This window comes from Mus musculus, chromosome 1, assembly GCF_000001635.26.
Source record: "Mus musculus strain C57BL/6J chromosome 1, GRCm38.p6 C57BL/6J".
NCBI lineage: Eukaryota > Metazoa > Chordata > Mammalia > Rodentia > Muridae > Mus > Mus musculus.
The window spans coordinates 193,698,376-193,711,164 of record NC_000067.6 but is presented as its reverse complement, the minus strand read 5'-3'; the positions used below and the strand labels follow the sequence as shown (position 1 = coordinate 193,711,164).

At 45.9% G+C, this 12,789-nt stretch overlaps 1 long non-coding RNA gene across 1 annotated transcript in view; it reads right to left on the bottom strand.

Annotated features, from left to right (window-relative positions):
* Gm31870 overlaps positions 1-12,789 on the bottom strand; it is a 93,793-nt gene that overhangs the window by 38,144 nt on the left and 42,860 nt on the right. Inside the window, exon 3 of the long non-coding RNA XR_001779912.1 lies at positions 8,163-8,208. This is a non-coding gene — a long non-coding RNA (predicted gene, 31870). The remainder of the gene's footprint in view (positions 1-8,162; positions 8,209-12,789) is intronic.

The following is a 12,789-nucleotide window of genomic DNA, read 5'->3' as shown; positions in this document are numbered from 1 at the left end:
TCAAAGATAGGGAATAAGTAGGCAAACTTCACAGTGGCTAGAGTGAACTATAGAGCCATATTATTGCAGGACATCAAGTACCCACTCATACAGGAAAGAAACCTCATAACCAAACCTAGCTAGGACCAGCATGTCTGGCAGCAATGAACACTAACTGTCTTTGCCTCTCTGTGATAGTATCTGTCTACCACTTTGTCAGTTGGCTACCCATCATACATCAGAAGCCAAGACATATCTAAAATTCCATTTAAGGAAAGCAGAGGAGGCAAACCTGTTCTAGACAGAGACTGGAGTGTAGACTACAGTGGTTAATATACTCACTTAGGGTCTCATAGTCAGAGGGGCCCCACACATGGTCTAATGTTATGCTTTGATGCTGATATTCTTAGTAATTTTTAAAACAAGGGACTGGAGACTTCATTACAAGCCAAACAGACTATGTAACTGCACTAGGAACACAGGCACGAGAGGCAGCACCTGGCTCATAGGCCAGGTCAGCTACTTAGGTGGCTCCATTTCCTATTGTTTGGTGTGGATGATGATAATCATCCTTGTTTTGAGGGTTTCTACAAAGTTTAAAAATAGTGTAAGCAAAGCACTTGAAGAGGGCCAGCAATGAGGTGCTACATACAGAGTAGATTGTCTGTCATTAAGCACTAGATGGTATCTGGAAGGAGCAGCATTTCATAGTTCCTTCTCAGGTTTAGTGAGGACCTAATACAGAGTACATGAACATCTTTCCAAAAGGAAATAATGGTATATATTTGAAGTTGAGTCATTTGACTTCAGAAACTTTGATTTACAACGTCCTACAGGTGTGTGTACAGTTGATGAGAACATCGGCAAACTGGCCAGAGAGGGGAAGGACTCCAGAATAGCAGTTCTAAGAAAGAACTTGCTGGAGGCAGGAATACAGAAGAGAGTGCTGGTTCCCTTTTCTTTGTTACCTCTTAAGTGAACATCTCCTGCTAAAGGCTGCATGAGCATGTGACTGAAACTGAGAGGTGCCACCTAGACACTTGGGTGGGTGAAGTGGACCAGCTCATTCCTCTGTACCCCTCACCCCAGGGTCTGCTATAAGTCCTTTAAAAAGCCCTAGATGTTATCCTATTTTCTGGAAACATGCTCCCTCACATTTAGCCCCCCTCCTTTCTTCCTGACTTCTCCCTGTTGAGTTTCCACCTATAATCTGCAATAAACTTCTCTCTTAAATTCAAACTAGCCCCCTGTGATCAGACCCTGTCTCTGAACAGCTTTAGTGGCCATTGAGTTTCTGAGACCTTAACTCCCCAAGAAAGTCCCCATCAGTCTCAAAGACTATACACGTATCCCACATGTCACAATGAAGTGTCTTTCCCCAGCCCTGCCTGCTAATCCATCTCTCTCCTTAGAGACAAACAATGTTACCAGGTTCCAACGTGTATTTCAGACATTCTATGTAAAGAAAATCAAGAAATTTATTTTCCCATGTTTACACAAAATCTGGCATATATAGCAAAACATATGCAGTTGCCCATGAAATCTGCATGTGCACAGGCTCCTTTCATGAGGTAACCTGGTATTTGCACAGAGCTCCTGAATATGCCATGTAAACTCTGCACACGCAAGTCAACTTTAACTCATCTCAAGATGACACAATACTACAGCCAATGAAACATCTCCACCCTCTTATATCATAGAGTCCAGGAAGTCATGACAGAAGAATTGCCCTGTAAATGCCCAGCACAGATACAGCCATTGCAGGCCTAGCTATATGGTAAGCAAATGAGACGTGAGGCCAACAGCACCCATGATGAGTGACGGAAGGGACACAGGACTTGAAATAATTGAGCTACATCTGACCTGTAAGCTCCCTCCCTGAGAAGTGGCTTCACAGTACCTGGTTAGCTGAATGGCAGATGTGAAATCTGTGGAAAGTGAGAATCAACTGTACGTACTATATACAGGTATACACTTCATATGCACCTGTAAGCATGTGTACATATATAGCCTGTGATGTTTTGACTTAGCATGTGATGGTGAGAGTTCTGAGATCCTTGGTGACCTGGGTACAGGGATTCTTCTCATTTGCTTAAGAAGATTATACTCATGAGAACCCAGGTGATCCCCAGACTCATGCGGATAGTCTGCACCTGTGAATACAACTTTAGAATAAGTCTTTATAGCTGTGGAGTTGGGCCTCACCATCTATGCCTGTGGCTTTTGTAGCCTTCTGCCAACTTGCTTAGCATGGCTGTAAAATGTTCCCAACATCCTACTAGCCCAGCAGACCCCCAAAACTATACATAAACAAATGCCAGTTTAGTGTTAATTTGTGTTTATCTTGTTGGTTGCCTTTTCCTGTGTGCAAGGGAGACATTTACATTTCTTTCTTTTTGGATGTGAAGTCCAAATTCATATCCTCAGCAGTTTTATATGGAGTTGAGCTACTCAGATAAACTATGACTCTGTTATTAAATGGTAGGGATTCTGTAGCCACATGGGGAACAGGGTATTTTTTTTGTTAGTTTATCCTATGCACCGTGTTTGTTCCTCTGAAGCATCCATATGCATAATCATTTAGCTGCTTTGGGTTTGTTGTGGAGGTTATTCTAGAAAGTGCCTGCAACTTCACCTTACTTTGTTGAGGAAGAAATGTATTCTTACCCCAGTTCTTAAAAACAAAATTTGGGGCCCAGAATGTAGAACTTACTTCAATTATGGGGGGCAGGGAGGTGAAGAGTTGACACTTCACCATGTGCTCTGATCATCATCCAAGCTTTCAGCCTCTTTGCTGTCTTCCATACTGAAACACGTACAAGGGACATAGTGGTTGGATGGCCTTTACTTTTCTGTCTTGCTGTAACACCTAACACGTGGCTAGGCACACAGATGTTCACTGAAATGGATGGCTTCTCCTTTCCCTCCCTCTCTCTCCCTTTTCCATGTAGCTTTTATAGGTAGCGCTTGCTAACTTCCTTTTAGCCTCTTATATTGATTTTTTTAGAAAATCCACAAAGTCCCCAGATAAGAGAGAATACACAGGAAGACAAACATCAGACAAGAATAGCTAAAGGACATTTGCTTTTTGAATAGTATAGAGTGGCTTCATTTGGCCAGATAAATGTTTTCGCTCTAATGGGAAGCAAAAAAGCAAGCTGCCCACAGGCACCACAAGTTCACCTCCTGAAGGGCAGAGACCCAGCAGAGAAACAGTGTTGCTTAAAGCCACAGGGAGGTGTGCTGGGACCTCGTTCTGCGGATGGGGTAGCCTCAGCTCCGAGGCCCCCATCCCTGCCAGTGAATTCTGGAAAGAACAAACACCATGAGAAAGTGGCTCACACAGGAACATTCCCACAGCCCTGGGCATTTCTCAAATGCTCCAGGATTCCAGAAGCAGCTGCAGGCCAGCAGCCTGCAGGATTGGCAAGAACTGGGCTCCACGGCCATCTATGGCCACAGCCCGCACCACTCTTCTCTTGCTCCTCATCAATTTAAAATGGAGCTTAAAACCACTGGGGTTTTACTGATCTTTGGCCCAACAAGTAAACTGGTTTTCTCAGGCCACATGCAAGAGAAAAACAAGACCTGTCCAGGAGCATCTTGGCTTGATGTTCTACAAAACATGGCTATCTGTGTTCTGTACTCCTCAGGAGATGGACGGGTGGCCTGTGAACAACAGTCTGGCCCATAACCCCGTGCTGGTGTTCCTTTCTTACCCACGGCTCCAGGCAATGCCAGCCATATTCCCTTGTCTCTCACCTATGTCCTTGATTACTCTTCCTTCCTCCTGGGTACCACTGAGATGCTGCTAGGCAGCATGGAAGCAGAAGCAGAGTGTTCCATAGTGTGTGTGTGTGTTTGTGTGTGTGTGTGTGTGTGTGTGTGTGTGTGTGTGTGTGTAGGTGTGAGTTTTGGTTTCAGTTTTGATTTTGCTTTGCCTTTTCTTTCATGATTTTAATACAGCCAATGAAAGGGGGCCAGTAAAGCCCTCTCTCTTACAATTGAGCAATTGAGTGAAGTGGTTTTAAAGTTCTCTAAAGTGCTGATCGTCAGTGATTGGTGAGAGGCAAAGTCCGTGAGTAGAGTGAGAAGAGACAGCTGGGATTGGGGTGGGAGCACAGAGGAAAAGAGAATGGGCCATGAAGGATAGAAGGAGGAGGACAGAGGGGAGACTACAAAAGGGGAGGACAGAGCAGGGGAGCAGAGGGAACAAGGAGTTGACAGAGGGAGAGGACAAAGAGGGAGGCAGAGAAGGACAGAGAGGTTAGGCTGGGAAAAGACAGATAGGGGAGGACAGAGAGGGAGGACAGAAGGGGAGGACAGAGAAGTTAGACTGGGAGAAGACAGATGGGGAGGACAGAAGGGGGAGGATGGGGGAGCAGGGGAGAGGACAGAAGTAAGGACAAAGAGGGATGCAGAGAGGTTAGGCTGGGAAAAGAGAAATAGGGGATGACAGAGGGGGAGGACAGAGGGAGAGTACAGGGGAGTACATAGGGGGAGAACAGAGGGGGAGGGACAGAGAAAGAGGATAGATGAGGGAAAAAAGACATGTAGAGGAGGCTGTATTGTTTACATCACTATTTTCTCACCCTGCCACCCCCAGATACTCCATTTTCCCAAGGATCAAAAGATCACAATAATCTCTGTGATCTGACAGAGTCATATGAGAATTTGAACTCTACCTGGAGGTAGTAAATGCTAGTTCTTACCAGGGTCTTTGGATTTGCTAATACACAGCTGGAATGTCTGAGTTTATGAGCTGAAGTTCTTTAAAGCTGCCGCATCTGCAGACATGCTGTCTACTGTCAAAGCTGTGTGACACTGGAGAGATGGAGTCGCCTTGGGCTGTCCTCAGTCTCCTTCACAGCCACTACGAGCCTCTGTATCTGCCCATCTCTTTGATGACTAGGTAGACACTTGGAATGTAGGACTTAGCAGACCTCTATCTTTCACCAAGCCTAGAGACAACAAGAAGCCTAGAGAAGAGACTGCCCAGCTGTCACCGGCCTGCCTGGCACCCTCACCATGAGCTTGTAAACCTTGTAACTTCAGGCTTCTTCTGGTTCTGTGATTATATAAAGTTTGTGCAATCTCTCCCACCACAAAGCAAGCCATTTGGAAATCAGGACCCCGTGTTCTTGGTCCATCATCACAATCAATGTGTTTGGTTCAGAATAAACTGTCTCTTACTCCCATTGGAGCAAGAGCTATGCTTTGTCAGGACAGCTTAGGAGGATTTTAAATATTTAAACAAATCCATACTTGCATCAGGCTGTTTTGGTTGTTTCCAATGGTATGTTCCTTTTGCTCATAATATGTATGATATAAATCAACAGGGTGTTTTGGTTTGGTTTGGTTTGGTTTGGTTTGGTTTCCCAAGCCAATCAGCTTTTTAATTATCTGGACACTAGCTACTAACCCATTGCAACCTAGAGATCAATTCCAAAGAGTTAGTGTACATGCCATTGTATAGGGAATGAGCGCCACTTCAGATCTGCCCTGTGGCTTTGTATCCTTCCCACTTGGGATACCACAAGCAGCTCCGTGGAGTGCCCATACCTCTAACTAATCAGATATGAAGGGGGAGATGCTTACAACCACTCTGTGATTTCTCCGAGTTATAGCATAGCTATAAAGTTTGTAATTACAAAGCACTCTATAACAAAGGGCAGTGTAAATGGTGCAATGAAGAGCACCCTACAGTGAATTCCAGACAAGCACCAAGAGCCCAGCTGAGTCATCCACCTATCAAATGGACAACAGTTCAGTAGCCTAGTCAGGCTGACCGTGTCTGAGGTTTCCATGGAGATCTGGTTAAATGCCCAGAGACCAGCCCTGGCCTTTAAGTACAGGTACTGAGGTGAGACACAGTGTCAGATGAAGGCCAAAGGCTGGTGATCTCTGGCCTTGTACCTCTCTCTTACTGTTCTGGGGGTCAGAAGCTGATGGCCTCTGGAGATTTAACTCTTTCTTGCTATTCTGTGGCTAAAAGCTGCTTACTTCTGGTAATTTGACTCAAGCTGATAGCAGCAGGGGGATTAGAAAAAAGGCTTAGTTTCTCTGTAGCTCAAGGGCCCCAGGGCCAGAAGAGAGGCTTGAAGTTCATTAACTCATTGTGAGCCAGAGAGAAAAGAAGAGGAAGAAAGGGAGGATTCAGCACACACATAGACACACACACACACACACACACACACACACATACACACGGGTCAGGCCCAACACCTGTCTCAACAATTCCACAAATGTTCATGCATACTTACATACATACACATATAACTACACAGATATGTATGTAAATACAGACATATACATTTGGTGGATAGGGCTGAGTTCCGAATGCCACACTTTATTTATTTTCAGCCTTCGTATACCTTTTTAGACAAAAGTTCCTTATAAACTTACCTTATAGATGAAATGTTACACAAAAGGGGAGTTACAGAAAGATGTGGATAGTAAGCTCAAAGCAGTGTTTCATTCTATAAGCTCATTATAAGTTCAAAGCAACAGTTTCACATGACCTTGCTTTTTCATAGTGCACACCTGTAGCCTCATCCTTGGACCTGACCTAGAATGAATGATTTTTCCTTGATCACAAATCTGTCCCAAGACTATTATTTCCCCTTTTAGTGTAATTGTGAAAGCTCATTATATTCCTTATTATGCAGCCTTTACTTTCTATTCTGTGAGGAGGGGGCACATTCTAATCTTGATTCTAACTTTTTATTTTTCTGAGACAGGGTTTCTCTGTATAGCCCTGGCTGTCCTGGAACTCACTTTGTAGACCAGACTGGCCTTGACCTCAGAAATCCGCCTGCCTCTGCCTCCCGAATGCTGGGATTTAAAGGCATGTGCCACCAGGCCTGGCTTGATTCTAACTTTTATTAAGTCTCTTTGGCAAAACAACTAAAATCATCTCCTTAAACTCTTTTCTTAAAATTATTTGAATCAAATCAGGAATGTTATAAAGTCATTAGTTAATCTAAAATGCACTAATTCGTGAAAGTTCATCTTCATGTTGATCTGAAGGAAATTTGCCTAATATGGTGGGCTGATGCCCAGGAATCATTAGGCTATGTAATAGTGACAGGAAAGGCACATCAGCAGCAAGAAGCAATCCTGGGACAAAGTCTCTAAGAATCCTGCGTTCTCAGAGCTCACCCATTGTAGCCATGCAAAACAGTGAGCTATCTCCAGAAAATGTACTTGCTTACCATAGCCTTTCTAAGATGTCACCTGACAGGTACGCACAGCCCACTGGATCATGGGAGGATGAGGCTGGAGGTTCCATACCTGCACCATCATAAGCTGTCCAGGTAGCCCCCAGTAGCCAAGTTTTTCAAAGGTTCCTCTGTGCCTGAACCAGGCACAAGCACCAAACACTCCTTCCTAGGTCACAAGTAATCATTAAAACATTTCTCAGAAGCCAACATTGAGTATCAAGCAGAGAAGAGAGGGAGAGTAATAGGCCACAGCTAAGTTTATGGGGGACTGAGGCCTGGGAGAGACCAGCAGGGTGGCCCTCTCCAAGGAGCTCCAGTCTGGGGAGACAAGAACAGCAAAGAGTCAGGATGTTTGTAGCCTAGGCATCTTTCTCTCTCCTCCACTCTCTGGTGTTTAGTAATCAGGGCCAGAAAGGAAGCAGGGAGAACAATCTAGCATTCTGATTACAACTATCAAATCACTACCCAGGTTGTCTCTGTTATTCTTAAAGTCAGTGTGGCCCACTGAGCCCATGATTTTCACGGGAGCACTGCCAGTGTGGGTTGAGATAGGGCCTGAGATCAGGTCAATGGCCTGGCAAGGGTGTATTAACCAACTCTTGCCCACTTGTTACCTGGGACTCAAGGCCAATCACCCTAATCTCCATTTACTGACACTTAAGGGACTTGCATATTTGCTCTCCTGCCACTAGGTGGCGCACACTGCGACCGGGAATTCAAAATAAGATATTAACCATGGTAGTAAACAGTCCCCTGTCTCTGTGCGTTCATTCTGATAATAAAATCAGTAAATCTCCAGTTCATTCCCTATTTCAATCCCAGCTTGCGCCGTGTGCAAGCACACGGCTGAAATGCCTGCCTTTCGGAGGATTCATAATGGCTTTGCTAATCATGCAAGCCCAGTGTCTCCAGCATGTTGGGAGGGGGCTTTTTTGCATGCATGATCGGACTTGAACTCACCGAGCCATGCACGCAGAGTCTTGTCCTAACGGCCCCCTTGCATCCCCTGTAAATGAAAACAGCGCACATGAGCCTCTGAGACAGGGCAGTATTTTAAGGTACTCAACAAGCGACAGGCATGCCCCCAGTTCAGGCTCCTTGGGACCTGACGCTGTGACAGCTGAAAGGCCAAGGCTGTTGGGCTTGAATCACAGGCACAGCTTTGCTGTGATTGGCACACCCTGTGGGAGTCTAGACTGTTCATACTAAAAAGAATCAGACTATCTGGCTCTTTGTGCAAAACCAGCACATCCCAAGTCACCCTCCAGGAAGAGGAGTGTGTGAGGATGTGAGTGAGGACTGGGCTAGTAATTTGGTGGGTTGAGGCTGGCGAGATGAACTGAAAACCCACTTGTCTGAGATTATTTTCATTTGCCTCCTGGTGTTAGAACTCAGGCTGAAAAGAGCTGGTTCCTTTTAATAGTAAAGGATTTTCACCCAGCATGGATGGAGTTCAGTGCCTGTCTTCCGTAGGCAGGTAATGATATACTGCAGAATTCATTGTTTTCTGATGAGAACTCCAAAATACACACATTTCTATTTCGTGAAATCAGCGTTAAGGCCCACCATGCGTTAGCTCAGAGAGGAAGTGTCCATCAGCACACTGATGTTGGGACTACTTCTCAGCTAACAAGTGGGGCTGGGGTGATCCATTGTGTGACAGTAATTAAACAGATCAGGTGAAAGTTATGACTCTTACATTCAAAACCCTGCTATTTGTGTTACTTACACTTAACTGTAGAGCTGGGAAGGAAATTAATTTTGTATAATTTTCGAAGACAATTCTAAGTGTCAGTGGAGATTTTCTGAAACTGTGAATGCCCCCCCCCCCAAAAACCCCTGAAATGAACTTTAGTCCAGTTCCCTGTGTCTGGCACTAAGGTGAGCCTGTTCTGTCTGTCTCCCTGGAACCATATGTCCTGAACCTCCCAGTGCTAGCCTCAGGTGCTTCCGGCAGCATGACCTACTACCTCAGAACACAAGGTGCCTAGTGAGTGCAAATTCTGCAAGGAAGCTCGCAGAGCAGACAGCAAAATCTCCACAGCCTCATTTCATCTGTGCCCCAAGCAGACTTCAGAAAGCAATAAAGACTGAATGTCTAAGGACTTAAAAGAAATACGCTGTTATCATCATCAATTTATGAAACTCCCACAAGGAAGCAGACATGTACAGAACACACAAACTGTACCCGTGGCCTGGAACAAAATGCTGAAACTGGATATTGCTTTTCTCAAGCCTTTTCTCTCCTCTCCCTCTTTAATTCTTTTTCCTCTTTCTCTTTTGCCATGGAGTTAAAGGGTCTTCCTGGCCATAAGCACTGGGAGGGGACTCTGAATGTAACAGTTCATGAGATGCTGAAGTGTGAGCCAGTGCCAAAAACCAGGAAAGGGTATGGGCTGCAGGAGAAAGGAAGAAAGGGGAGTAGGGGCTGATGTGGGGGGTGCACATGTTGGAATGCAGGGCAAGGTTAAAGGGGAAAGACACTATCCTTGTCCTATTCAACCCTGTGGTCAACACATCCTTTTGTCTGTCACCTTATCACCGACCTGTCCTCTGGGAGCCAGTGGCCACAAGGACAATTTCAGGATATACTTCCCTGTTCTGGGTAGGGCAGAGTCCTGAGTCTACAACTTTGCACAGACCTCAGATCTGTCCTTGACGTGTGTCTGGAGTTGAGGACACAAAGGTGACGGCAGGTGCATGTTCTAAGAGGACTGAGCACAGGCTACGGGTACAAACGCATACGCCCTGACCACGGATGACAGTTTCACAGATGGAGATCTCACACGAGTCTGAAGAAGGCAAAGTAGCTTTGCAGAATACAGGGCAGACAGAACATGTTCAGATGCAGTGTGCATCAGAAACTGAGCTGCTGATGGTGCTGACCAGTTGTGATGCATAGTGGAAGGGGGGGCTGGGGAGGCTAGGCAGGGGTGTCCTGCTGTTCACTGTTTCCTATCTTAACCAGCCTTGCCTCTGGATCTCATGTCATTGTGACCTGTGGGACCTTGGGCTGAAGGGGTAAGGGCTTCAGGGCACTAATTCTAAAAGCAGGAAAGCCTCTCGGGAAACTGAAGGTGAGAGTTACAGCAAGGGTGAAAACAGCCAGAAGCCAGGACCTGTCCAGTGTCAGTGACTCGGGAGCCACGGCACTGACTCTTCCACTTTAGACGCAGTTTTCATCTTCTTTCCCTCTCTCTGTCCCTCCCTCCCTCCCCTCTCCCTCTTCCTTATTTCCCCATCATACCCCAGCATGTATGTTAAAGACTTTCTCCTCTGGTTTTCTCATCTATAATCTGAGAAACATGGTTGTCAAAACAATATGACTATGCAGGAACCCAATTTCAGAGACAAAATGCCTGCTGGGAATTCTTGGATGAACAGAGGTTTCATGCTGTGTCCACTCTGGAACATTCTACTGAGGCCATGGGGTTGGACAATACTGGAATCTTCTCGGATCAGATTTGTTAGAGGGATGTTTTTAACATGGCTACTTCCCTGCAGCCTGCACATAAATGGCCAGCACCCATCAGGCACCATATGGTAGAGAGTAGGCAGTCCTGTGCATGGCTCCTCCTCCCTGGCCCCAATTCATGATGGTAGGGAGATGTTTACAGCTCTGAGGACACAAGAACATGTTGTAATGCCATGTGGTCCTTAGAGAAAGGCAAGCGTCTGCATGGTATTCATCAGAGCATCTAATAACTTCAATGTCAGAAAGTGTTTTCTGGTGTCTGACCCGCTATAGTCTAAACTCCCTTTAGAGAACATGAAGTATTCTTGTGATCACAGATCCAAAGACAGCTACTAACTGTTCCTAAAATGCATCCCCTTTAATCAAGCTCTGAAGAAAAGACAGCTTTGTAGCAACTACTCTGGTGGTTCTAAAGAGTCTGAAACCAAGTTTATGTGAATAGGAGTTTGATACTCAGAATCCAGGAAGATAAGTAAGAAGAGAGCAAACCCATATTGGCATCAGAGCTCAGGGACAGTGAGCTGACTGCTTCTGAACTCTCAGCCCTGGGCACAGCAGCAGCAGATCACACATCCTCCCTGCTCTAGTCCCACTGTGCTAGATAGAGGGCTTGGGCTGGCCTGAGCCTCCAGCTGCCCTTATTTCTTTAGGTTGAAAATAGAATCCACAGTAGAACTGCTATCCACAGACCTGCCTGCCTTCCATTAGGGCTGTGAGGGGCTGTGGGAGAATAGCCATATTACAACACCCTGCTCCTCCCACTCAGTTACTTTACACTGGTTGGTGAATTAGTGTCTGACCCATGATGGTTCCAGAACTATAGCGCCTAGAAATGGGACCCTAGAGCTCACTCAGTGCCTTGGATGAAATCCAGGGCTGTGCTTGGCTCTGAGGAAACTTGGGCCCCAAAGCACATTGCCCTCCAGAAAGGATGGACAACATGAATATGTGGCATATACCAGAGCACCTTAAGTGCTAAATACAGAAAGGGAAAAACAAACACCCCAGGAATTCGATAGCAGGCCTAGAACCGGCAATGGCAGCTCAAACAGGGGTGTCAGCTACAAGTGTTAAAGACCCATGTGGAAAAAGAATGGTCCTAGATGCCTGTGAGGGGCTAGAATGGCACAAGGATAGCATGTTGTTGGGACTATGGTTTTGCTGTGGACCCATACAGGTCAAGGAAGCACAAGCCTCAACACACACCACCACCACCACCACCACCACCACCACCACCACCACCACCACCACACACAAATACATACAGACACACAGACACACACACAGTCACATGCACATGCACACATCGCCTGCAAACTCTACCTCCCAGACAAGTTACAAGCAAAACACAGCCTTAGCTGGGTTCTGCTGTCTTTAAGTTTGAAGCCCAGCTGGTGAGCTCTGTGCGACCTCTTGCGATTGCTCCTGGAAGTGCAGTCCTTGGGAGCAGCTGGCCACCACATCCAAATGGACTGTGCGTAGTTAAGCTGTCAGGTCTAATGTATTTATTTGACTCTCTGCTGTTAAAATGATTCCTCTACAGCACTGCGGTTATTTACGACTATTGTCAGTACAAGACGATGAGAAGGCAGCAGAACAAAACAACAGGAGTGAAGAGAGGGTCTGCCTGCAAGACTGAGGGCCATCCTTGGGCCTCTGCTGGGTTTATTTACTCAGTCTCCAGTGTAGCTCATCCACAACAAAGAGCCACAGTCTTCATCCATCCCATAGGCAAATCATGAGCTACTGGCCCTGTGAGGACACTCCTGGCCACTGCATGTATCTACAGAGGACTCCTGGGTAGACCTTTAAGTGTGTCTCTTATTCAGTGCAGGTGAATTTGAAATAAGAGAGCCAGAGACACAGGTGGTGCATCTTTCTTTCTTTGTATGCTCCTGGTTCTCAAAAATGTTGTCTGGGGTGCAAGATCACATCAATTGAAAACGTGTTTAAAATATAAATTTCCTCCAGCACTAGACCTAACACATGCGAATTTCTGGAAGGAGAGAGCCCAGTGCTCGGTCTTCCAAGAGAGTCTGATGCTGCTCCTCTAGAGATTCAGGCTCCAGAGTATACCGTGAAGGAAAGGGTTTCCAGAGGGAATTCTGGTAG